Below are 26,400 nucleotides of genomic sequence, written 5' to 3' on the forward strand. Positions count from 1 at the left end.
AGTGTTGCACACAACTACTTTGGATGAGGCAAACCCTCAGGGACTTTGGCTACAATCTGAGCAAAGTCCCACTCCTATGTGACAATGAGAGTGCAATCTGCATGGCGGATAATCCTGTTGAACACAGCCGCACAAAGCACATAGACATCCGGCATCACTTTTTGAGAGACTACCAGCAAAAGGGAGATATCGAAGTGTTTTGTGTTAGCACCGAGAACCAGCTAGCCGATATCTTTACCAAGCCTCTAGATGAGAAGACCTTTTGCAGGCTGCGTAGTGAGCTAAATGTCTTAGATTCACGGAACTTGGATTGATCTATAGCATACATGTGTCTTATGCCTTTGATCATGTTCTTTTATGAATATTGCTACCTAATTATGGTGCTCAAGTTGTACACATGATCCCCGGACCTCACAAGTCCATTTGCAAGTGATGCATTTATTTAGGCGGAGGCATGCTAAAACTTGACACCTTGAGACTAACCTTGTGTTTGAGTTTACTTGTTTAGTCTCAAAAGTAGATTGAAAGGGAAAGGTGGACTTGGACCATGAAAGACTTCCACTGTACTCCGATGAGAGGGTAACTTACTCCAAGTTCATCTTCATACTCTTATTGCCTTTTATTCTTATTTGAAGATTTTGGTGAGGCAATGGGGTTTAAGGGCCAAAAATGATCCCGTTTTGGTGCTTGATGCCAAAGGGGGAGAAATTAAGGCCAAAGCAAGAAATGGATCAGCTACCACTTGAGAATTTTGAAAATAGTAGAGTTAGAGCTTTTGTGTTGTCAAAATACTCTTATGGTCTCTTATTGTCAAAAATTGGTCTCTTGTGGGGAGAATGTTTGACTATGGGAAAAAGGGGGAGTTTTTGAATCTTTGATCAATTTCTCTTGGAATACCTCTCTCTATGCCTCAACAAGTGAATTTGACTTAGAGATAGGAAATTGAGTTTGATTTGCAAAAACAAACCAAGTGGTGGCAAAGAATGATCCAAATATGCCAAATTTGAATCAAAACAAATTCTTGTTTTCATTTGCATTGATGTTGCACTTCTATATGTTGTTTTTTGTTGTGTTGGCATAAATCACCAAAAAGGGGGAGATTGAAAGGGAAATGTGCCCTTGGGCCATTTCTAAGTATTTTGGTGATTAAGTGTCCAACACAAATGGTTTAAGTATGAAACTATGCCAAATGGTGGAAGAAGTGCAAATCAACACAAAGGTATGATTCTAGACTTAGTACATTGGTTTTTGTGTACTAACATATTTGTCTAAGTGCTAGAATCAGAGAAAAGACAAAAGGCAAAAGAGTTGGCTAACTACTGTTCAGTCTGGGTGCACCAGACTGTCCGGTGCGCCAGGCTGGCGTCTGGTGAACTGCCTGCTCTCGGGTCTCGACGACGGCGTACGGCTAAAAATCACCGGACTGTCCGGTGGTGCACTAGACTGTCCGGTGAGCCAACGGTCGGCCACGCAATCCACGCGTGATGCGTGGTGGAGCCAATGGTCTGATGGGAGCACCGGACTGTCCGGTGTGCATCGGACAGTGTCCGGTGCGCTAACGGCTCCAAATCGTCAACGGTCGGCTGCGCTAGAATAGGAAAGAAATCTGCACCGGACAGTGTCCGGTGGTGCACCGGACTGTCCGGTGCACCACCCGACAGAAGGCAAGGATAGCCTTCCTGGATTGCTATCAATGACTCCTAGTTGCCTTGGGGCTATAAAAGGGACCCCTAGGCACATGAAGGAGTACACCAAGCATTTTTTGATCATCTCTTAGCACCAAGACATCTCTCTAGCGCATTTAATTCGTTGTGATAGCAATTTGAGCTCCTCTTGAGTTGAGAACTCCGTGTGTGATCTTAGAGCTCAAGTTGTGACTTGTGTGCGTGGTTGTGCTCGTGCTTTGAGGCTTGTGTGTGTTGCTCTTCCCACTCTTACATCTGTGCTTCTTTGTGATCATCTCATTGTAAGGGCGAGAGGCTCCAAGTTGTGGAGATTCCTCGCAAACGGGAAAGAGTAAAGAAAAAGAACACTGTGGTATTCAAGTTGATCATTGGATCACTTGAAAGGAGTTGAGTGCAACTCTCGTCCATTGGGACGCCACAACGTGGACTAGGCAAGTATTGTACTTGGCCGAACCACGGGATAAATCCTTGTGTCTCTTGTGCTTGTTCTCACTATGTCAATTGTGGTTCACAAGAGCTCTCTTTAGCCACTTGATTTCATTGTGCTAACACTTAATCAAGTTTGTGGCTTTAAGTTTCAAGTTTTTACAGGATCACCTATTCACCCCCCTCTAGGTGCACTCATCAGCTCCTGAGATGGAGCAAGAATCTGCAGAAGAATAACTAAATCATGGTAACTGAGGGACCACAAATGACAACTGATGAGCATGCATATGCTAGTGTGATAAAAGAAAAAAAATGCCGAACAGTCTTTCCATGAAAAAGGACAAGGACAACATAGCCCTCGGTTTTCCCATTCTCTCTGCATCTGGCATTGCAAAACTGAGATAGAGCAATACGACAATACCACATAACAACTTAGAATAAAAGGAGTACACGCATAACCCCTACAGAATCAGCAAACAAATACTTCCACTTCTTGCAAGCTTCCGCATTAGATCACAAGTGAACTGATGACCTCAGAAAACAGATAGTAAAAATTCAAATAGGGAATTTATTTTACCTCATCATCCTTCATTGAAGGTGATGGTGGTAGAGGAACATGTAACTTTGCTGGTGGACGGTTTCCTAGACGATTAACTGGAAATTAACTGGAATCTTTTTTTACTTTACAACTTGATTGTATCTCAACAAGACATGAGCCCCATTTATACTTGAGATAAGTAAGAAAATGCTAACATGTGTCATGTTGTCATTCCATGGAACTCTACCCTCTAGGAAAGGTAGCCAAGCTCAGTAGGTTGAGGATGTGGACGTATGCCGAGACCATTAGGTTGAAGTCTGACAATTGATAGGGTGTGAAGGGAGATTGTTTGCTCTGCTTAAGAAGTTGTCTCGTTATTAGTAGAACAACCAGCTTTACTAGTATAGTAGTTGGACCAAAAAAACTTTACTGTATCGAGCTATTTTTATATGGGAATATGACCTCACAATGGAAATTCTCCAGTAAATTTGAATGGTACTCTGGTTATTAATGCCCACTGAAGATGCTAACAAGAGGTTTGTGGAAGCGATTATCATGGCCTCTAAGAAATATAAGATTGCCTACAACAAGAAACGTTCTGAATGGGCAGATGATATTTTTAAATGGGAACATACAATTCAGACTGGTCTTCCAATTGACTTAAAAGGGTATTTTATCTGTACCACGTACCTTCTCAATAATATAGAATTTTTCTATGATATTGTACATAACATAGTTGGCCAAACATTATTCTATAGAGTTAATACCAGCTACCTCGTTCCACAAGCTATGGTCATGTGGGAAAATGGTAAACGAATGGATTTTGTTAGGGTGAGCGGAGAACGTTTGTTTCATGTTCAAACATTCATTCCAGTTACATAATACAAATTTGATTTGATGTTCTATACTCTTATGTCTTTGTGTGTAGGATGCAAATATTCTTCGAAGGAACTTTGTGATTGATTTATTAAGTTACAAGGACAATTCATGCCGCTATGTCATCCCTGCAAACATACAACAGAGACTTATCAATATCTCTACAAAGGAATAGATTAGTGTACGATTGTCGATATATTGTTTGTTTTCATGTAATTGTTGTGCACTCGCGTTTTATTAATAATTTGTTAGTCATCGCAACGCACAGACACCTAACTATCTCTACTACTATTAAGTTAGTACCGTAGACCGCCCCCGCCTCCGCCCGCCTGCATGCAAACCCCGCCGAGCTTCCAAACACGCCGCCAACGCAGCCAACGCCACCGCAATCCGCCCGCCCGCGCACACCACGCCGCGAGCTCGCCGCAATTCGCTCGCCCGCAAACACCGCCGCAGTCCATTGGCCACGACCCCGCCGCAATCCCGAGCAAGCCGTAGAAACGCCTGCCTCGCCCCCGCAGTCCTCCCCGATGAGCACGCGCTCGCGAAGTCCGTCAAGTGCCGCCTCGGGCCGCCCCGATGATGCGCTCTCATTCGCTGACCTCCACTCCAAGCTCTCTGTTTTCTTCGAGGAATCCATATGCGGCGGCGCAATCATCTTCGACTACATCCCGGCATGGCGCCGGGTGTCGACTGCCGACTGCCGACTTCTGGCCTGGTTTTGAAGCAGACGGCGAGGACATTCATGCCTCGCACTCCTCTGACCCACAGAGAGATAAGCCCTGCTTCCGTCTTGCTCTGCTCTCCCGGCGACAACACGCCATCCAGGCAGCAAGCTGCAAACGGTCAATGGTGTCACGCCGTGCTGCCGACTGTTCCCATGCAGCGCCGTGCGCGAAGGTGAAGCCTGGGCGCTGCAAGATCCAGTACCGCGGCATCCGGCAGCGGCCGTGGGGCAAGTGGGCGGCGAAGATCTGCGACCCCGTGAAGGGTGTCCGCGTCTGGCTCGGCACCTACCCCACCGTCGAGGCCGCCGCGCGCGCATACGACCGCGCCGCGAGGCGCATAAGGGGAGCCAAAGCCAAGGTGAACTTCCACAGCGACACCTCCTCCTGCGTCACCGTGCCGACGACGGCGTCGAGGTCTACTGCTGCTGCCGCCGCACAGGCCCCGGCCGTTCTCCCACCGCCTAAGGTGGAGGCACAGACTGAGCTGTCCGACGAGGTCAAGGAGTTGTCCGAGGAGCTGATGGCCTATGAGAACTACACAAACTTCCTCGGCATCCCTTACATGGAGGGAGGGACCACAGCTGCAAGTGCCACCACAGCTGCCGCCTCCGCCGCCGCCGAAGAATCGCAGGTCCCGGCTCCGGCCGGGCTATGGAGCTTCGAAGATTACTACTACCCATCGTCTCAGTCGCTCTTTACTGAATGATGAACGTGATTTGACCGTGCTAGGCTGCCTGATCCGGATGAACAGAGTCAGGATTAGAGGCATTATTAGTTGTCATTTTCTTGGCTTCACCTTTGCCATGGGAGGGGGAGGATTTATTCAGCTCCCCATCACGTGGTTCAGTAAGATCCGAATTTGGAATCGTTGTATCTCCTGGTGACTCTAGCTTAGGCTCGTTGTTAACCTATGCAGATGATTTATTAGATTCAAATTCATCTAAAGAAGGGATCGCCTGGGCTGGGAATCGAACGTGGGTGACAATCCTGGCCACTGCCAGTGGTAAATCAGTTTTCGCCATTCTGCCCTGCTGCAGTTGCTCATGGTTGATGGAAATGGATTGCTCCATCCGCGAGGTAAAACACAAATCGCTCGCTTGCTGATACTGGCAGTCTCATTTTCAAAGTAATGGTTTCAAGTAGCTAACTTGTTGCATATAACTACTTTAATGTTGCAGTTGATCCGTATTTTTTTGCTTGCAGGTATGTGTAGTGACGAAAGGTTAGAATTTTACTGCTCAATCAATTACTTTTCTCATGCAAATACCTCCAGTTGAGTACTACTTTGGCTCCTGAGCCTGATGACATATATTGGTCTAATCTTTGGTTACCCTACAAGCAACTCTAGATTCGGCACATAGTCACACTTATGTGTTCTATCGTTTTCATGGTTGTATTCCTTACACCAGTGACATTTATACAAGGTTTAACTCAGCTGTAAAATCAATCGGGGATGTTTTGCTTGCAATATTGTTGCCTTTGCTTTCCCAAGTATGCACGTGCAGGCTTGTCCTTTTTGCTACTTGATGAAACAAACAAAGTATTTATACCCTGAAATTTACAACTTGTTGTTTTCATAACCTGAAATCATGGTGTGCTAGAGTTGCTGGAGGCAAAGCATAAATAACTGAATATAAGGACAACTCATGGACTACCTTCAAATTTTTTTCTTAGCTATTTAGGATCCATTGTCGCTGCATGTTTTTAGGCTTTATCTTACAGATTGAAGGTAAATAGAAACATGTTCCTAGAACTGTGGGTATTCCTTAAAATTTGTTTAGTATCCACTGTAGCAGCATGATTTTAGGCTGTAATATAATTAAATGAAAATGAGTTTCAAAAAGGATCGATCACAAGCACATCATCTATTGTAGCAACATGCTTTTAGATTGTAATATAATTAAATTCAGATTAAAAAAGGATCAATCACATGGATGTTGTCTCCAAAGAAAAAAAATAAACCCACAGTAAACAGAATTTACCATCCATTGTAGCAGCATGCTTTTAGACTGTAATATAATTAAATTCAGATTCAAAAAAGGATGCCCTCTCTTCATATATAGTTAGATTTATCAGTGCTTATCTTTATTTGTTTATGTACTATAGGTTGGACAGAAACGTGGAAGATTGCTTGCAGATCTAGAAGAAGATGAACAACCTAAAAAGAAGGTTAGATTAGGGAGCCCAGCGACTCAATGGATTTTACTTTATAATGCTAGGCGGCCCATGAAGCTGAGGTAATTACAATATATTTAATTATATTAGATGCTACTAAAGCTCATAGCCATTATTGAAGTAATGTGCCTGTCATACTTAGTCTCTATGGTTCAAGTAGATCCAGAACTGAACTCTTGAGTTAATGGATATTGTGTTCGAAATTTGAAAATAGACTTATTAGTTGGTCACATCTATAGGCTGCCAACATTTATAGGGATATCCATCACACATCCTATATTCTCAATTCCCATAAATAACAAGTTCAGTCCTAATTTATATGGCAGAAAAATCCATCAATAATCTCTATCCCCTTGGTTAGCTATATGGACACAACCAATTTGATGACTTATCAAGTTTTACAAAGATCACCTACTTAGCCTTCACATATCTGATTTGTTCCAAAATAAAGTACTCATCATTGCTATTTATTCTAGGATTTGGCGCATATAAATCCTGCGTAACATAACACTGGCAGAAAAATCCAGTTCCTACATGTACTCATTGCAGCAAGCATGGATGGACGGACTGAAAGTCTCCTAGAGGGGGGTGAATAGGAAAATCTGAATTTTACAAACTTAAGCACACACTACAAGTCGGGGTTAGCGTTAGAATTAAATTCGAGTCCGAAAGGGAGGGCAAAAACAAATCACAAGCGAATAAGAACGGATGACACAGTGATTTGTTTTACCGAGGTTCGGTTCTTGCAAACCTACTTCCCGTTGAGGTGGTCACAAAGACCGGGTCTCTTTCAACCCTTTTCCTCTCTCAAACGGTCACCTAGACTGAGTGAGCCTTTCTCTTCAATCAAATGGGACACTAAGTCCACTACAAGGACCACCACAACTTGGTGTCTCTTGCTTTGATTACAAGCGAGTTGGAAACAAGAATAGAGGAAGAAGAAAAGCAATCCAAGCGCAAGAGCTCAAAAGAACACAAAAATCTCTCTCTCTATCACTAATTTGTTTTGAGTGATTCCGGACTTTGGGAGAGGATTTAATCTCTTTGTTTGTGTCTTGGAATGAAGTCTAGAGCTCTTGTATGAGGTTTGATGGTTGAAAACTTGGATTCATTGAAGTGTGGTGGTTGGGGTATTTATAGCCCCAACCATCAAAATGGCCGTTGGTGAAGGCTCCTGTCGTATGGCGCATCGGACAGTCCGGTGCGCCACCGGACACTGTCCGGTGCACCAGCTACGTTACCCGACCGTTAGGGTTCGACCGTTGGAGCTTCTGACATGTGGGCCACCGGACAGTCCGGTGGTGCACCGGACAGGTCCTGTTCACTGTCCGGTGCGCCATCTGTGCCTGCTCTGACTTCTGCGCGCGCAGTCCGTGCACTGTTCACTGTTCCTGTAGCGTTACAGGCAACCGTTGGCGCAGGTAGCCGTTACTCCGCTTGGCACACCGGACAGTCCGGTGCTACACCGGACAGTCCGGTGCTACACCGGACAGTCCGGTGAATTATAGCGGAGTGGCTCCCAGAATTCTCGAAGCTATCGAGTTGGAGGGAATCTACCCTGGTGCATCGGACAGTCCGGTGCGCCAGACCAGGGCTGCCTTCGGTTGTCTTTGCTCCTTTTTGTTTGAACCCTTTCTTGGACTTTTTATTGGTTTGTGTTCAAGCTTTGACACCTGTAGAACTTATAATCTAGAGCAAACTAATTAGTCCAATTATTTATGTTGGGCAATTCAACCACCAAAATCATTTAGGAAAAGGTGTAAGCCTATTTCCCTTTCAATCTCCCCCTTTTTGGTGATTGATGCCAACACAAACCAAAGCAAATATATAAGTGCTGAATTGAACTAGTTTGCATAATGTAAGAGCAAAGGTTACTTGGAATTTAAACCAATATACATTTCATAAGATATGCATGGATGGTTTCTTCTAATTTTAACATTTTGGACCACACTTGCACCACTTGTTTTGTTTTTGCAAATGTTTTGGAAATTCTTTTTCAAAGTCTTTTGCAAATAGTCAAAGGTATATGAATAAGATTTTGAGAAGCATTTTCAAGATTTGAAATTTTCTCCCCCTGTTTCAAATGTTTTTCCTTTGACTAAACAAAACTCCCCCTCAATGAAATTCTCCTCTTACTGTTCAAGAGGGTTTTAGATACTAAATTTTGAAAGGGGGTCATACCAATTTTGAAATTATATCAAAAATAAGATATCAATTGAAAAACTTCTTTAATACAAATTGAAAGACTACAAAATTTTGAAATTGGTGGTGGTGCGGTCCTTTTGCTTTGGGCTAATACTTTCTCCCCCTTTGGCATGAATCGCCAAAAACGGATACTTGTGAGTGAAATATAAGCCCTTTTTCAAACTTTTCTCCCCCTTTGGTAAATAATTTAGGAGTGAAGATTATACCAAATTAGAGAGCGGTGTGGAGCGACGACGAAGGATGAATAATTCGATGGAGTGGAGTGGAAGCCTTGTCTTCGCCAAAGACTCCATTTCCATTTCAATCTATGACTTAGCATGAAATACACTTGAAAACCATATTAGTCATAGCATATGAAAGAGATTATCAAATGTATATAAATGAGCTATGTGTGCAAAATATCAATCAAAATTCCTAGAATCAAGAATATTTAGCTCATGCCTAAGTTTGGTAAAAGTTTTCTCATCTTGTGGTTTGGTAAAGATATTGGCTAATTGTTCTTTGGTGCTAACATATGCAATCTCGATATCCCCCCTTTGTTGGTGATCCCTTAAAAAGTGATATCGAATGGCTATGTGCTTAGTGCGGCTGTGCTCAACGGGATTATCCGCCATGCGGATTGCACTCTCATTATCACATAGGAGAGGACCTTTGGTTAATTTGTAACCATAGTCCCTAAGGGTTTGCCTCATCCAAAGTAATTGCTCGCAACAGTGGCCTGCAGCAATGTACTCGGCTTCGGCGGTAGAAAGAGCAACAGAATTTTGCTTCTTTGAAGCCCAAGACACCAGAGATCTTCCCAAGAACTGGCAAGTCCCTGATGTGCTCTTTCTATCAATCTTACACCCTACCCAATCAGCATCTGAATATCCAATTAAATCAAAAGTGGATCCCTTGGGGTACCAAAGGCCAAACTTAGGAGTATGAACTAAATATCTCAAGATTCGTTTTACGGCCCTAAGGTGAACTTCCTTAGGATCGGCTTGGAATCTTGCACACATGCATACGGAAAGCATAATGTCCGGTCGAGATGCACATAAATAGAGTAAAGATCCTATCATCGACTGGTATACCTTTTGATCTACGGATTTACCTCCCATGTCGAGGTCGAGATGCCCATTGGTTCCCATGGGTGTCTTGATGGGCTTGGCATCCTTCATCCCAAACTTGGTAAGAATGTCTTGAATGTACTTCGTTTGGCTAATGAAGGTGCCCTCTTGGAGTTGCTTCACTTGAAATCCTAAGAAATACTTCAACTCCCCCATCATAGACATCTCGAATTTTTGAATCATAATCCTACTAAACTCTTCACAAGTAGATTTGTTAGTAGACCCAAATATGATATCATCAACGTAAATTTGGCATACAAACAAATCATTTGCAATAGTTTTAGTAAAGAGAGTAGGATCGGCTTTGCCGACTTTGAAGCCATTAGCGACAAGAAAATCTCTTAGGCATTCATACATGCTCTTGGGGCTTGCTTGAGCCCATAAAGTGCCTTAGAGAGTTTATAGACATGGTTAGGGTACTCACTATCTTCAAAGCTGGGAGGTTGCTCAACATAGACCTCCTCCTTGATTGGTCCATTGAGGAAGGCACTCTTCATGTCCATTTGATAAAGCTTGAAGCCATGGTAAGTAGCATAGGCAAGTAATATACGAATTGACTCAAGCCTAGCTACGGGTGCATAGGTTTCACCGAAATCCAAACCTTCGACTTGTGAATATCCCTTGACCACAAGTCGGGCTTTGTTCCTTGTCACCACACCATGCTCATCTTGTTTGTTGCGGAAGACCCACTTGGTTCCTACAACATTTTGATTAGGACGTGGAACAAGATGCCATACCTCATTCCTCGTGAAGTTGTTGAGTTCCTCTTGCATGGCCAACACCCAGTCTGAATCCCTTAATGCGTCTTCCACCCTGTATGGCCCAATAGAAGACACAAAGGAGTAATGTTCATAAAAATGAGCAACACGAGATTGAGTGGTTACCCCTTATGAATATTGTCGACGTTCCGAGACCGGGGGGTCCCTGAGCCAACGAGTGAATGTCGCTGCGTGCCCCAGCCCAGATGGGTCGAGCGCGAGGCCGAGCGCGAAGGGGGGAGAGCGAGGCGGCCGGAGACCGGCGTGAGAGAGGTGGGAATCCCGCGGCCTTCGTGTTCGTCCCGCGCCCAGGTCGGGTGCGCTTGCAGTAGGGGGTTACAAGCGTCCACGCGGGGGAGGGAGCGAGCGGCTTCAAGCGAGCGCGTACCTCGTCCTCGTCCCCGCGTGGCCCACCCTCTCTAAGAGGGCCCTGGTCCTCCCTTTTATAGGCGTAAGGAGAGGATCCAGGTGTACAATGGGGGGTGTAGCAGAGTGCTACGTGTCTAGCAGGGGAGAGCCAACGCCCTAAGTACATGCCGTTGTGGCAGCCGGAGAGATCTTGGCACCCAGCTGGTGTGATGTCGTGGCCGTCGGAGGAGCGATGGAGCCTGGTGGAGGGACAGCTGTCGGAGCTGTTGAGTCCTTGCTGACATCCTCTTGCTTCTGTAAGGGGGCTGAGAGCCACCGTCATCACAGAGTATGCAGGGCGCCATCATCGCCTATCTGGCGGAGCGAGCCAGATGGGACGCCGGTCTTGTTCCCCATGGCCCGAGTCAGCTCGGGGTAGGGTGATGATGGTGCCTCCTGTTGACGTGGCTGGTCTGCGCCCTAGGTTGGCGACGTGGAAGCTCCTCCGAAGCCGAGGTCGAGTCTGTCTTCCATGGCCGAGGTTGAGTCCGAGCCCCCGGGTCGGGCGAGGCGGAGGTCGCCGGCTGATGCCGGGGCGGAGTCCGAGCCCTGGGGTCGGGCGAAGCGGAGTTCGTCGTCTTCTGGGGCTGAGCCCAAGTCCGAGCCCTGGGTCGGGCGAGGCGGAGATCGTCGTCTTCTGGGACTTAGCCCGAGTCCGAGCCCTGGGTCGGGCGGAGTTCGCCGTCTTCCGGGACTTAGCCCGAGTCCGAGCCCTGGGTTGGGCGGAGTTCGCCGTCTTCCGGGACTTAGCCCGAGTCCGAGCCCTGGGTCAGGCAGAGTTCGACGTCTTCCGGGACTTAGCTCGAGTCCGAGCCCTGGGTCGGGCGGAGTTCGCCGTCTTCCGGGGCTTAGCCCGAGTCCGAGCCCTGGGTCGGGCGAAGCGGAGCTTCCTATGGTGCCTTCGACCAGGCCTGGCTGCCTGTCAGCCTCACTCTGTCGAGTGGCACCGCAGTCGGAGCGGCACAGACGGCGCTGTCTTTCTGTCAGGCTGATCAGTGGAGCGGCGAAGTGATGGCGGTCATTTCGGCTCTGGGGGGCGCGCGTCAGGATAAAGGTGTCAGGCCACCTTTGCATTAAATGCTCCTACGACTTGGTCGGTCGGTGCGGCGATTTGGTCAGGGTTGCTTCTTAGCGAAGACAGGGCCTCGGGCGAGCCGGGAACACATTCGCCGTTGGAGGGGGGCCTCGAGCGAGACGGAGATCCTCCGGGGTCGGCTGCCCTTGTCCGAGGCTAGGCTCGGGCGAGGCGTGATCGAGTCCCTCGTATGGACCGATCCCTGACTTAATCGCACCCATCAGGCCTTTGCAGCTTTATGCTGTTGGGGGTTACCAGCTGAGAATTAGGAGCCTTGAGGGTACCCCTAATTATGGTCCCCGACAGTAGCCCCCAAGCCTCAAAGGGAGTGTTAGCACTCGCTTGGAGGCTTTCGTCGCACTTTTTTGCAAGGGGACCAGCCTTTCTCGGTCGCGTTTGTTCCGGTGGGTGCGCGCGAGCGCACCCGCCGTGTGTAGCCCCCGAGGCCTCGGAGGAGTGGTTTCACTCCTCCGAGGTCTTAATGCCTCGCGTAATGCTACGGCTGGTCTGGTCGTCCCTCATGCGAGCTGGCCGTAGCCCGGGTGTACGGTCGAGTCCCAAGTTCTCGGGCTGGTATGTTGACGCTGTCAACGGTTCGGCCGGAGCCGGGTTTGCGAGAGCAGCCCCCGAGCCTCTGCACAGGGCGAGAGGACGATCAGGGACAGACTCGACTTTTTTACATACGCCCCTGCGTCGCCTTTCCGCAAGGAGGAGGGGGGGGGGAAAGCGCCATGTTACCCTCGATGGGCGCCGAACATGGTGTCTCCGGTGAGCTGCAAGCGGGTAATCCGAGTGGACGTCCGTGCCCCGTTCGTTGGGGGTCGGCTAGGGGCCCAGGGGCACGCCCAAAAGTACCTGCGGGTGATCTGCCGGACCCGGTCCCCTGGCGACGGGGTCCGAGGGCTCGATGCCTCCCTCCGATGGGATTCCGTTACAAGATCGTTCCTGCTGGTCTCGGAAATGTCCTAGGGTACCTCGGGAGCACAGCCCGAGCCTCGGCTATGTATCGAACGTACCCATGGTCATCCCTCGCTCGGCGTCTGAGGCGGCTGTGAACCCTTCGGGGGCCAGCCTTCGAACCCCTGATCAGTAATGGGCGCGGAGCCCGAGTAGCCTGAGGCGGCCGTTGAACCCTTCTGAGGGGCCGGCCTTCGAACCTCTGACCAGTAGTGGGTGTAGGGCCCACGCGATCTGAGGCGGCTGTCGAACCCTTCCGAGGGGCCAGCCTTCGAACCTCTGATCAGTAGGGAGGCTCGGAAGCCTGGTTCCTTCACGGGGAAGGATCCTTTTCGGGGTATCCCCCTTTCCCGGTCCCTATTGCAAGAGAGAGAAAGAGGAAAAAAGGAAAAGGATACGAAATCGAACGACCGGGCGTACCTTTTTTGACGCGGTCATTATGGCGAAGGCGAAGCGTCGCCCGCTTCTCCTGCCAGAGGCGTCGTCCGTCCCACCGCGGAGTTAATGCGACGGGGCGAGTGGTTGGCGGGGCGGTCGTTGCGCGTGCGTGAGCCGTTCGAGGAACGGATCACGGGCGCGTTGTCTTCACGCCGTGAGAGAGGGTTCTCTCGCTGCCCCCGGACGGGACGTGAGCTTGGCTGACGACGTGGCCGCTGCTCCTGCCCGCCTGCCACCGCCATTACTGCCGGCCCACTTTTGGCCGCATTGACCGTCGCGCTAGGCTGGCGCTGCTGGGTTGCGCGCTGGGTCGCCTCGAGTCGCGGTATTGGTTCCACGGTCGAGGAGACGCGGTAGTGGCGCAAGTGGCGGTGCAGTTGCATGCACGAAGCATTTGGCGCGCCGGTTGCATGACGCGTGGGCCTAGGCCTCCATGCTGGGCGTGTTGGGAGTCGGAGAAGCGTGCCTACTTGGCGCGGTTGCATGCCGCCTGCATGGTTGCCCGCCCCTTTCGCCCGTTGGTCTGGGCAAAAGTGGAGAGTCGCTTGTAACCGTTGGGTGGTTGTACGCACCGCGCACGGCAGTTTGGCTTCTTCCGCTCTGAGCCGGCTTGCATGACGTGTGGGACCCAGCCCCCGCGCCGTAGGGGAGGACCTTGGAGTGTGTTGGAGAAGACTCAGCCCGTGACGGCTAGGGACGCAAGTAGGGAGAGCCGCCTTTAAAAGGAGGGTGACCCCCTTGGAAGGCGACCATGTCTTCGCGCTCCCTTATGCATCGTGTCTTTTCACCTTCCAAGCCCCCGGATGGGGGATATCCGCCATCTTTCCGCCTCGTCGTTGGAGGAACGCAACTCCGTGGGAGTTGGTACCTTTCAGCCATCGTTCGGCTTCAAGGATTTTCATCACACAGCCCGGTTGCACCCCTCCGCTGGTGGTCACCCAAGACGGTGACCTCCAGCCCCTGGATGGGGAGAGGCAAGCCGGGCTGTGATCTTGGTCCCGCCCTCAGCCTCGAGGGTGTTCGTCATCCTCGCTGGGGCGGGGAGCGAGGCGAGCTGGGGCTCTACGTCCCGCGCGGGCCGGCGGGTCACCTCTTCTTCCAGCTTTTGGTGGTGGCAAACACCCTCCAGCTCTGCGGAGGAGATGTCCTCCAGCCATGCCGGGGAAGGCGAACTGTTGCTGGCCAGCTAGGATGCAACATTCTGCCCTCTTCCTTGCATTCGCGGCAAGGACGGCAGCGAGGACCTACCGGTGCGCTTGGGGGCGGCCCGCTCTTTGGCTTTAATAGCTGGTTCGCGTCCCTTGAGCGAGAACGCGAACGAGAGCCCTCCGGTGGCCGCATCCATCCTGGGACCATGGCTGCTACTGTAGAGGTCGCTGGCGGGTCCCCCGGTGTTCGTCGCCCCGCAGGCTCGAGGTTGTTCGTACCCACGGGGACGGAACCAGAGTTCCGTTTGTAATGGCACTTTGGATGCCAGTGTGTTTGTTCATTGTGGTTGTCGCGGCCTAAACATGTATGTAATTTTTCGGCACGGAGCCATGTTTTTTCCTCATTTTCGAGCACTAAGACTCGCCTGTTGGTTGTCTGAACCGCTTCACCAAGCGTGAGTCGCCCCGTGTAAAGGTGGCGAGTGAGGTATCCGTATCCCGGAGGCGTAGGAGTCCCTCGACTCGGTCGGCCTTGTTGTTCGAGGCTTCTCTAGCTTAGTTAAAGGAACCCCTCGGCCGCTCTTCGATGAGCCGAGGCCAGGGGTAGCGGTATCAGCATGAACAGGGGCAGAGTTGGCTTGAAAAGGAAACCTGGTTAGCCGGAGCCTAGCCGGGTCGTCCGTTAGCGGGACCGACACCGGAGTTGACCAGCCGAGGCCTCGGGTCGGGCTGACGTCCTTGGAGGACGGCTGGCCGAGGCCCCGGGGTGACCGGCCGAGCCGCCTGCTCGGGCTGGATTCCCGGAGAAGACCCTGGCAGCGATTGCCCGGGCGTGGCGATGACGTCGTCCTTTAGAGTGGAGATCCTCGGACCGCGTCGCCGTCCGAGGCCAGGTCGGACCTCGCCGAGGGTGTCGTCGATGCCGAGGGTGCCGTTGCTCCCTTCAGCCGTCGAGATCCGAGCCTGCAGGATCGGATTATCTTGTAGCGTGTGTTTTCTGCGGCCGCCGAGGCCTAAACACACCTTCGCCGTGTTGTAAAGTTGCGTCTCTTTTCCTCTTGTTTCGAGTATCTGGACTTTTTTGTCGGTAACAGAATTGTTTTGCGCGAGCGAGAGTTGCTTCTCACGGAAGGTGATGAGTGAGGTATCCGTATCCCGGAGGCGTAGGAGTCCCTCGGCTCGGTCGGCCTTGCCGCTTACGCGCACTCTTGCCCGTCCATGGGGTTCTGTTCCCGACGCAGTCGAGAAGGCTCAAACAATCGCTTCGGCAGAAGAGCTTCCGAACGTGAAGACTTGTTCGGTCCGCGGAATCACTTATCCGAACGTGAGTTACTTATCGCAGAAGGTGATGAGTGAGGTATCCGTATCCCGAAGGCGTAGGAGTCCCTCGGCTCGGTCAGCCTTGGCTGCTTACGTGTACTTCGTCGCTTTCAGGATCCACTTTCGAAGTAGTCAAAAAGCACGAAAGACATTCTGGCAGAAAAGATCTTTTTCGAGGAAAAAATTCGACGCAGAGGGGGTTCCCCCCCTTTTAGCCCCCGAGGGAGGGTCGGGCTTTGCCGAGGCAAGGTTGACCCTTCCTTGATGACTAAACTTTGCGTGGGAGCGAGGTTTATGAACAACTTGAAAACATCTTAAGGGTAGAAGCGACGTAGTTGTTGGATGTTCCAAGCGTTGATGTAGACCTCGCCTTGACTGTTGGCCAGCTTGTACATTCCGGGCTTCAGAATTTTGGCGATGACGAACGGCCCCTCCCAGGGGGGCGTTAGCTTGTGCCGCCCTTGGGTGTCTTGTCGCAGCCGAAGCACTAGGTCGCCCACCTGGAGGTCTCGGGACCGGACCCCTCGGGCGTGGTAGCGTCGCAGGGACTGCTGGTACCGCGCCGAGTGTAGTAAGGCCTTGTCCCGAGCCTCCTCCAGCTGGTCCAGCGAGTCTTCTCGGCTAGCTTGGTTGCTTTGGTCGGTGTAGGCCCTCGTCCTCGGGGAGCCGTATTCCAGGTCTGTGGGCAAGACGGCCTCGGCCCCGTAGACTAGGAAGAACGGCGTGAAGCCCGTGGCTCGGCTTGGCGTTGTCCTCAGACTCCAGACCACCGAGGGGTGTTCCTTCATCCATCGCTTACCGAATTTGTTGAGGTCGTTGTAGATCCGAGGCTTGAGCCCTTGTAGAATCATGCCGTTGGCACGCTCTACTCGCCCATTTGACATGGGATTAGCCACGGTGGCCCAGTCCACCCGGATGTGATGATCCTCGCAGAAGTCCAGGAACTTTCTGCCGGTGAACTGGGTGCCGTTGTCGGTGATGATGGAGTTCGGGACCCCGAAGCGATGGATGATGTTGGTGAAGAACGCCACCGCCTGCTCGGACCGGATGCTGTTCAAAGGTCGGACCTCGATCCACTTGGAGAATTTGTCGATGGCGACCAGCAGGTGCGTGTAGCCCCCGGGTGCCTTCTGCAAGGGGCCAACGAGATCCAGACTCCACACAGCGAAAGGCCAGGTGATGGGTATCGTCTGCAGAGCCTGAGCGGGCAGGTGGGTCTGCCTTGCGTAGAACTGACACCCTTCGCAGGTGCGGACAATTCTAGTGGCGTCGGCCACCGCCGTTGGCCAATAGAAGCCTTGTCGGAAAACATTCCCGACAAGGGCTCGAGGTGCTGCGTGATGGCCGCAAGCCCCCGAGTGTATCTCTTGCAGGAGTTCCTGACCTTCGGCGATGGAGATGCATCGCTGGAGGATGCCGGAGGGGCTGCGGTGGTAGAGCTCCCTCTCATCACCCAGCAAGACGAACGACTTGGCGCGTCGCGCCAGCCGGCGAGCTTCGGCTCGGTCGGAGGGTAGCTCTCCTTGGTGGAGATATTGCAGGTACGGGGTCTGCCAGCTTTAATCAGGCGTGTCCCCACTTTGCTCCCCCCCAACATGCAGTGTCTCGCCCTCGGGGGCCGAGGGTACCTCGGGCTGAACCGAGGATGCCTCGGGCCGAGCTGAGGGTGCCTCGGACTGATCCGAGGGTACCTCGGGCTGGGCCGAGGGTGCCTCGGGTTCGGGCGTGTCGTCAATCTTGACGGAGGGTTGATGCAGATCCCGGGAGAAGACGTCCGGGGGAACCGTCGTTCGCCCCGAGGCTATTTTAGCTAGCTCGTCCGCAGTTTCGTTGTAGCGCCGAGCGATGTGGTTGAGCTCGAGCCCGTAGAACTTGTCTTCCAGGCGCCGAACCTCATCGCAGTAGGCCTCCATCTTCGGGTCGCGGCAGTGGGAGTTCTTCATGACTTGGTCGATGACGAGCTGCGAGTCACCGCGAGCGTCGAGGCGTCGGACCCCTAGCTCGATGGCGATCCGCAACCAGTTGACCAGAGCCTCATACTCGGCCACATTGTTGGACGCTGGGAAATGGAGGCGTAGCACGTAGCGTAGGTGCTTCCCGAGGGGTGAGATGAAGAGTAGGCCTGCGCCAGCTCCTGTCTTCATCAGCGACCCGTCGAAGAACATGGTCCAGAGCTCCGGCTGGATCGGAGCTGTTGGGAGCTGAGTGTCGACCCATTCAGCTACGAAGTCCGCCAAGACCTGGGACTTGATGGCCTTCCGAGGAGCGAACGAGATCGTCTCACCCATGATTTCCACCGCCCACTTTGCAATCCTTCCCGAGGCCTCCCGGCACTAGATGATCTCCCCCAGGGGGAAGGATGACACCACAGTTACCGGGTGAGACTCGAAGTAGTGTCGCAGCTTCCGCCGCGTTAGGATCACCGCGTACAGCAGCTTCTGAACTTGTGGGTAGCGGATCTTGGTTTCGGACAGTACCTCGCTGACGAAGTAGACTGGCCTCTGAACGGGCAATGCATGCCCCTCTTCTTGCCTCTCGACCACAATCGCGGCGCTAACCACCTGAGTGGTCGCGGTGACGTAGACCAAGAGGGCTTCTCCGGCAGCTGGGGGTACCAAGATAGGCGCCTTCGTGAGGAGCGCCTTCAGGTTCCCGAGGGCTTCCACGGCCTCAGGGGTCCAAGTGAAGCACTCGGCCTTCCTTAAGAGGCGGTACAGCGGTAGACCTCTTTCGCCGAGGCGTGAGATGAAGCGGCTCAGAGCCGCGAGGCATCCCATGACCCTCTGTACGCCTTTCAAGTCCTTGATGGGCCCCATGCTGGTAATAGCTGCGATCTTCTCCGGGTTGGCTTCGATGCCCCGCTCGGAGACGATGAAGCCCAAGAGCATGCCTCGGGGCACCCCGAAGACACACTTCTCGGGATTGAGCTTGACGCCTTTCGCCTTGAGACATCGGAATGTCACTTCAAGGTCGGAAAGGAGGTCGGAGGCTTTCCTCGTCTTGACCACGATGTCATCGACGTAGGCCTCGACCGTGCGGCCGATGTGTTCGCCGAACACATGGTTCATGCACCGCTGGTACGTCGCGCCTGCATTCCTCAAGCCGAACGACATGGTGACATAGCAGTACATGCCGAAGGGCGTGATGAAAGAAGTCGCGAGCTGGTCGGACTCTTTCATCCTGATTTGGTGATACCCCGAGTAGGCATCGAGGAAAGACAGGGTTTCGCACGCAGCAGTGGAATCCACGATTTGGTCGATGCGAGGCAGAGGGTAGGGAACCTTCGGACATGCTTTGTTGAGACCAGTGTAGTCTACACACATCCGCCATTTCCCCCCTTTCTTTCTCACAAGCACAGGGTTGGCAAGCCATTCGGGATGGAATACCTCCTTGATGAACCCTGCCGCCATTAGCTTGTGGATCTCCTCGCCTATGGCTCTGCGCTTCTCCTCGTCGAATCGGCGCAGAGGCTGCTTGACGGGTCAGGCTCCGGCTCGGATGTCCAGCGAGTGCTCGGCGACATCCCTCGGTATGCCGGGCATGTCCGAGGGACTCCACGCGAAGACGTCGGCGTTCGCGCGGAGAAAGTCGACGAGCACAGCTTCCTATTTGGGACCGAGCTCGGAGCCGATCCGGACTTGCTTGGAGGCATCACTGCTGGGGTCGAGGGGGACGGACTTAACCGTCTCCGCTGGCTCAAAGTTGTCGGCATGACGCTTCACGTCTGGCACCTCCTTCGAGAGGCTCTCCAAGTCGGCGATGAGGGCCTCGGAATCGGCGAGGGCCTCGGCGTACTCCACGCACTCCACGTCGCATTCGAACGTGTGTTTTGTACGTGGGGCCGACGGTGATGACCCCATTGGGGCCCGGCATCTTGAGCTTCAGGTAGGTGTAGTTGGGGATGTCCATGAACTTCGCGTAGCATGGCCTCCCCAGTACCGCGTGGTAGGTTCCTCGAAACCCGACCACCTCGAACGTTAGGGTCTCCCTTCGGAAGTTGGAGGGTGTTCCGAAGCAGACGGAAAGGTCGAGCTGTCCGAGGGGCTGGACGCGCTTCCCGGGAATGATCCCATGGAAGGGCGCAGCGCCTGCCCGGCCAGAGGACAGATCGACACGCAGGAGCCCGAGGGTCTCGGCGTAGATGATGTTGAGGCTGCTGCCTCCGTCCATGAGGACCTTGGTGAGCCTGACGTCGCCGATGATGGGGTCGACGACGAGCGAGTATTTCCCCGGGCTCGGCACATGGTCGGGGTGGTCGGCTTGGTCGAAGGTGATGGGCTTGTCGGACCAGTCTAGGTAGACTGGCGCCGCCACCTTCACCGAACAGACCTCCTGGCGCTCTTGCTTGCGGTGCCGAGCCGAGGCGTTCGCCGCTTGCCCACCATAGATCATGAAGCAGTCGCGGACCTCGGGGAACTCTCCTGCCTGGTGATCTTCCTTCTTGTCGTCGTCGCGTTGCCACCCTCCGCGGGCGGCCCGGCCCTGTGGAAGTGGCGCCGAAGCATGACGCACTCCTCAAGGGTGTGCTTGATGGGTCCCTGGTGATAGGGGCACGGCTCCTTGAGCATCTTGTCGAAGAGGTTGGCACCTCCGGGGGGCTTCCGAGGGTTCTTGTACTCGGCGGCGGCGACAAGGTCCACGTCGGCGGCGTCGCGTTTCGCTTGCGACTTCTTCTTGCCCTTCTTCTTGGCGCCGCGCTGAGTTGACGCCTCAGGGGCATCTTCCGAAGGGCGGCCCTGGGGCTGCTTGTCCTTCCGGAAGATAGCCTCGATCGCCTCCTGGCCGAAGGCGAACTTGGTGGTGATGTCCATCAGCTCGCTCGCCCTGGTGGGGGTCTTGCGACCCAGCTTGCTCACCAGGTCGCGGCAGGTGGTGCCGGCGAGGAACGCGCCGATGACATCCGAGTCGGTGATGTTGGGCAGCTCGGTTCGCTGCTTCGAGAATCGCCGGATGTAGTCCCAGAGAGACTCTCCCGGCTGCTGTCGGCAGCTCCGAAGGTCCCAGGAATTCCCGGGGCGCACGTACGTGCCCTGGAAATTGCCAGCGAAAGCTTGGACTAGGTCGCCCCAGTTGGAGATCTACCCCAGAGGCAGGTGCTCTAACCAGGCGCGAGCGGTGTCGGAGAGGAACATGGGGAGGTTGCAGATGATGAGGTTGTCATCGTTCGTTCCACCCAGCTGACAGACCAGACGGTAGTCCGCGAGCCACAGTTCCGGTCTCGTCTCCCCCGAGTACTTTGTGATAGTAGTCGAGGGTCGGAACCGGGTCGGGAACGGCGCCCGTCGTATGGCTCGGCTGAAGGCCTGCGGACCGGGTGGCTCGGGCGAGGGACTCCGATCCTCCCCGCTGTCGTAGCGTCCCCCACGCCTGGGGTGGTAGCCTCGGTGCACCCTCTCATCGAGGTGGGCCCGACGGTCGAGGTGATGGTGCTCGTTGCCGAGGCGACCCGGGGCCGCAGGCGCTGTGTTGCGCGTGCGTCCGGTGTAGACCGAGGCTTCCCGCATGAATCGGGAAGTCACGGCATGAGGTTCCGAGGGGTAGCGCTGCCTTCGGGAGGCAGAGCTCTCGGCCCGTCGGACCGCGGCGCCTTCCAAGAGATTCTTGAGCTCTCCCTGGATTCGCCGCCCCTCGGTGGTTGATGGCTCCAGCATCGCACAGAGAAGCATCGCTGCTGCAGCCAGGTTCTGGCCGACCCCACTAGATGCGGGTGGTGGCCTGACCCTGACGTCGTCGGCGACGTGGTGCTGGAAGCCCTGGGGTAGATGACGTATTTCTCCGGCCGGGGGTTGGCCCGCCCATGCCTGCCCGACGTCCCGGCGGATCGGCTCAAGCGCTCCTGCTCCCTCGTCGAGCCTGGCCTGCACCCCGCGGATTTGCTCGAGCTGTGGGTCATGGCCCCCCGCCTGAACGGGGACCACAGCTAGCTCCCGTGGGATGTCAACGCGAGGCACCGGCCTTGGGAGATCACCGTCCTCCGGCATGCCGAGATGGTTGCCTTCGGAGGGACCCCCTAGATCGACGTGGAACCATTCGCGACTTGGGCCGCAGTCCTCGTCGCCGAGGCTACGGCTACCGTCGGAACAGTCGGAAAGGCAGTAGTCGCATGCGGTCATGAAGTCCCGCATGGCACTGGGGTTGCCAAGTCCAGAGAAATCCCAACAGATGCTGGGCTCGTCGTCTTCCTCGGACCCAGAGGGCCCGTAGGTCGAGACGTCCGTCAGCCGGTCCCAAGGTGACCACGTACGAAACCCCAGAGGGTTTGGACTTGCCTCTACGAGAGCACCCGCCAAAGCGAAGCCGCTAGGCGGGTCGAGGCTGAATCCGAAAGACGTGGGATGGGAATCGGTCGGTACCTTCTGGTCGACAGGCGGCGATGAGGTCACATCGGGGACTGACTGCACCATCGTCTCAGGTACGAGGGTGACGTCCAGCAAGCTTTTCGCGAGCGTGCTGGCGTCGTCCGCTTGCCTAGGATTGGCGTGTCGTGGGGAGATGGCGCTCGCCTTCATCTCAAACGCGGGGTCGATGCCCGACGCGCCCCCCGTTGGGGCGCTGGGGCCGTCGACTCGCTCGACAGCCGACGAGGCGCTGCCTCCTGCTTGGCCTTGGTTGCCCCGCCTCCTCCTCCGTCGGCGGGGGAGAGGACGGGGTGAGCTCGAATGTTGTTCTTCCACCACGCGGGGAAGACGTCGTCGATTCCGCCGCCGGCGGGCGGGATGTCGGCCGCCATTGTCGTTGTCGCACGGCGGTGGAAGGAGTATCATGTCGTAGCTGTCGTCGAGGGACATGAACTCAAGGCTCCCGAAACGGAGCACCGTCCTGGGTTGGAGAGGTTGCTGGAGACTGCCCATCTGGAGCTTGACGGGAAGCTGTTCGTCAACACGCAGCAGGCCCCTACCTGGCGCGCCAACTGTCGGCGTTCCGAGACCGGGGGGTCCCTGAGCCGACGAGTGAATGTCGCCGCGTGCCCCAGCCCAGATGGATCGAGCGCGAGGCCGAGCGCGAAGGGGGGAGAGCGAGGCGGCCGGAGACCGGCATGAGAGAGGTGGGAATCCCGCGGCCTTCGTGTTCGTCCCGCGCCCAGGTCGGGTGCGCTTGCAGTAGGGGGTTACAAGTGTCCACGCGGGAGAGGGAGCGAGCGGCTTCAAGCAAGCGCGTACCTCGTCCTCGTCCCCGCGCGGCCCACCCTCTCTAAGAGGGCCCTGGTCCTCCCTTTTATAGGCGTAAGGAGAGGATCCAGGTGTACAATAGGGGGTGTAGCAGAGTGCTACATGTCTAGCAGGGGAGAGCCAGCGCCCTAAGTACATGCCGTTGTGGCAGCCGGAGAGATCTTGGCACCCAGCTGGTGTGATGTCGTGGCCGTCGGAGGAGCGATGGAGCCTTGCGGAGGGACAGCTGTCGGAGCTGTTGAGTCCTTGCTGGCGTCCTCTTGCTTCCGTAAGGGGGCTGAGAGCCGCCGTCATCACAGAGTATGCAGGGCGCCATCATCGCCTATCTGGCGGAGCGAGCCAGATGGGACACCGGTCTTGTTCCCCGTGGCCCGAGTCAGCTCGGGGTAGGGTGATGATGGTGCCTCCTGTTGACGTGGCTGGTTTGCGCCCTAGGTTGGGCGACGTGGAAGCTCCTCCGAAGCCGAGGTCGAGTCTGTCTTCCGTTGCCGAGGTTGAGTCTGAGCCCCCGGGTCGGGCGAGGCGGAGGTCGCCGGCTGATGCCGGGGCGGAGTCCGAGCCCTGGGGTCGGGCGAAGCGGAGTTCGTCATCTTCTGGGGCTGAGCCCAAGTCCGAGCCCTGGGTCGGGCGAGGCGGAGATCGTCGTCTTCTGGGACTTAGCCCGAGTCTGAGCCCTGGGTCGGGCGGAGTTCGCCATCTTCCGGGACTTAGCCCGAGTCCGAGCCCTGGGTTGGGCGGAGTTCGCCGTCTTCCGGGACTTAGCCCGAGTCCGAGCCCTGGGTCGGGCGGAGTTCGCCGTCTTCCGGGACTTAGCTCGAGTCCGAGCCCTGGGTCAGGCGGAGTTCGCTGTCTTCCGGGACTTAGCCCAAGTCCGAGCCCTGGGTCGGGCGAAGCGGAGCTTCCTATGGTGCCTTCGACCGGGCCTGGCTGCCTGTCAGCCTCACTCTGTCGAGTGGCACCGCAGTCGGAGCGGCGCAGGCGGCGCTGTCTTTCTGTCAAGCTAGTCAGTGGAGCGGCGAAGTGACGGCAGTCATTTCGGCTCTAGGGGGCGCGTGTCAGGATAAAGGTGTCAGGCCACCTTTGCATTAAATGCTCCTGCGACTTGGTCGGTCGGTGCGGCGATTTGGTCAGGGTTGCTTCTTAGCGAAGACAGGGCCTCGGGTGAGCCGGGAACACATTCGCCGTTGGAGGGGGGCCTCGGGCGAGACGGAGATCCTCCGGGGTCGGCTGCCCTTGTCCGAGGCTAGGCTCGGGCGAGGCGTGATTGAGTCCCTCGTATGGACCGATCCCTGACTTAATCGCACCCATCAGGCCTTTGCAGCTTTATGCTGATGGGGGTTACCAGCTGAGAATTAGGAGCCTTGAGGGTACCCCTAATTATGGTCCCCGACAAATATCGCCGAGGATAGAGTTCACGGGGTGATCTCGTTGTATTGCTTGGTGGACTCTTGGGTGTGCCGGTCTTGGACCCTCATCATCTTCCTTGTCTAGATCATTAGCATCTCCCCCTTGATCATTGTCCTCCTCTTGAGGTAGCTCCTCTTGATCTTTATTTTTATCATCTTGAGCTTGATCCTCATCTTGGGTTGCTGGAGATGCTTGTATGGAGGAAGATGGTTGATCTTGTGCATGTGGAGGCTCTTCGGATTCCTTAGGACACACATACCCACTGGACATGTTCCTTAGCGCGACGCATGGAGCCTCTTCATCATCTAGCTCATCAAGATCAACTTGCTCTACTTGAGAGTCGTTAGTCTCATTAAACACAATGTCACAAGAAACTTCAACTAGTCCAGTGGACTTGTTAAAGACTCTATATGCCCTTGTATTTGAGTCATAACCAAGTAAAAAGCCTTCTACAACCTTAGGAGCAAATTTAGATTTTCTACCTCTTTTAACAAGAATAAAACATTTGCTACCAAAGACTCTAAAATATGAAACATTGGGCTTTTTACCGGTGAGGAGTTCATAGGATGTCTTCTTGAGGATTCGGTGAAGGTAGAGACGGTTGATGGCGTAGCAAGCGGTGTTGATTGCTTCCGCCCAAAACCGATCCGTAGTCTTGTATTCATCAAGCATGGTCCTCGCCATGTCAAGTAGAGTTCTATTTTTCCTCTCCACTACACCATTTTGTTGTGGAGTGTAGGGAGAAGAGAACTCATGCTTGATGCCCTCCTCCTCAAGAAAGCCTTCTATTTGTGAGTTCTTGAACTCCGTCCCATTATCGCTTCTAATCTTTTTGATCCTTAAGCCGAACTCATTTTGAGCCCATCTCAAGAATCCCTTTAGAGTCTCTTGGGTTTGAGATTTTTTCTGCAAAAATAACACCCAAGTGAAGCGAGAATAATCATCCACAATAACTAGACAGTACTTACTCCCGCCGATGCTTATGTAAGCGATCGGGTCGAATAGGTCCATGTGGAGTAGCTCGAGCGGCCTATCGGTCGTCATGATGTTCTTGTGTGGATGATGAACACCAACTTGCTTCCCTGCTTGACATGCGCTACAAACCATGTCTTTCTCAAAATGAACATTTGTCAGTCCCAAAATGTGCTCTCCCTTTAGAAGCTTATGAAGATTCTTCGTCCCAAAGTGGGCTAGTCGGCGGTGCCAAAGCCAACCCATGTTAGTCTTAGCAATTAAGCAAGTGTCGAGTTCAGCTCTATTAAAATCAACTAAGTATAGCTGACCCTCTAACACTCCCTTAAATGCTACTAAATCGTCACTTCTTCTAAAGACAGTAACACCTATATCCGTAAAAAGACAATTGTAGCCCATTTTGCATAATTGAGAAACAGAAAGCAAATTGTAATCTAAAGAATATACAAGAAAAACATTGGAAATAGAATGGTCAGGTGATATAGTAATTTTACCAAGTCCTTCGACCAAACCTTGATTTCCATCCCCAAATGTGATAGCTCGTTGGGGATCATGGTTTTTCTCATAGGAGGAGAACATCCTTTTCTCCCCAGTCATGTGGTTTGTGCACCCGCTATCGATGATCCAACTTGAGCCCCCGGATGCATAAATCTACAAAACAAATTTAGGCCTTGTTCTTAGGTACCCAAACGGTCTTGGGTCCTTTGACATTAGAAACAAGTACCTTGGGTACCGAAACACAAGTCTTTGACCCCTTGTGTTTGCCCCCAACATATTTGGCAACTACTTTGCCTGATTTGTTAGTTAAAACATAAGAAGCATCAAAAGTTTTGAATGAAATGTTATGATCATTTGATGCAATAGGAGATTTCTTTTTAGGCAATTTAACATGTGTGGATTGCCTAGAACTAGATGCCTCACTCTTATACATAAAAGCATGATGAGAGCCAGAGTGAGACTTCCTAGAATGAATTCTCCTAATTTTGTGTTCGGGATAACCTGCAGG

General features: G+C 53.4%; 1 pseudogene; it reads left to right on the top strand.

The window, feature by feature from the left end:
* Positions 1-3,912: 3,912 nt before the first annotated feature.
* LOC103647893 (ethylene-responsive transcription factor RAP2-3-like) lies at positions 3,913-5,651 on the top strand (annotated as a pseudogene).
* The last annotated feature ends 20,749 nt before the right edge of the window (positions 5,652-26,400 follow it).

This window comes from Zea mays, chromosome 2 (assembly GCF_902167145.1).
Source record: "Zea mays cultivar B73 chromosome 2, Zm-B73-REFERENCE-NAM-5.0, whole genome shotgun sequence".
Lineage (NCBI taxonomy): Eukaryota > Viridiplantae > Streptophyta > Magnoliopsida > Poales > Poaceae > Zea > Zea mays.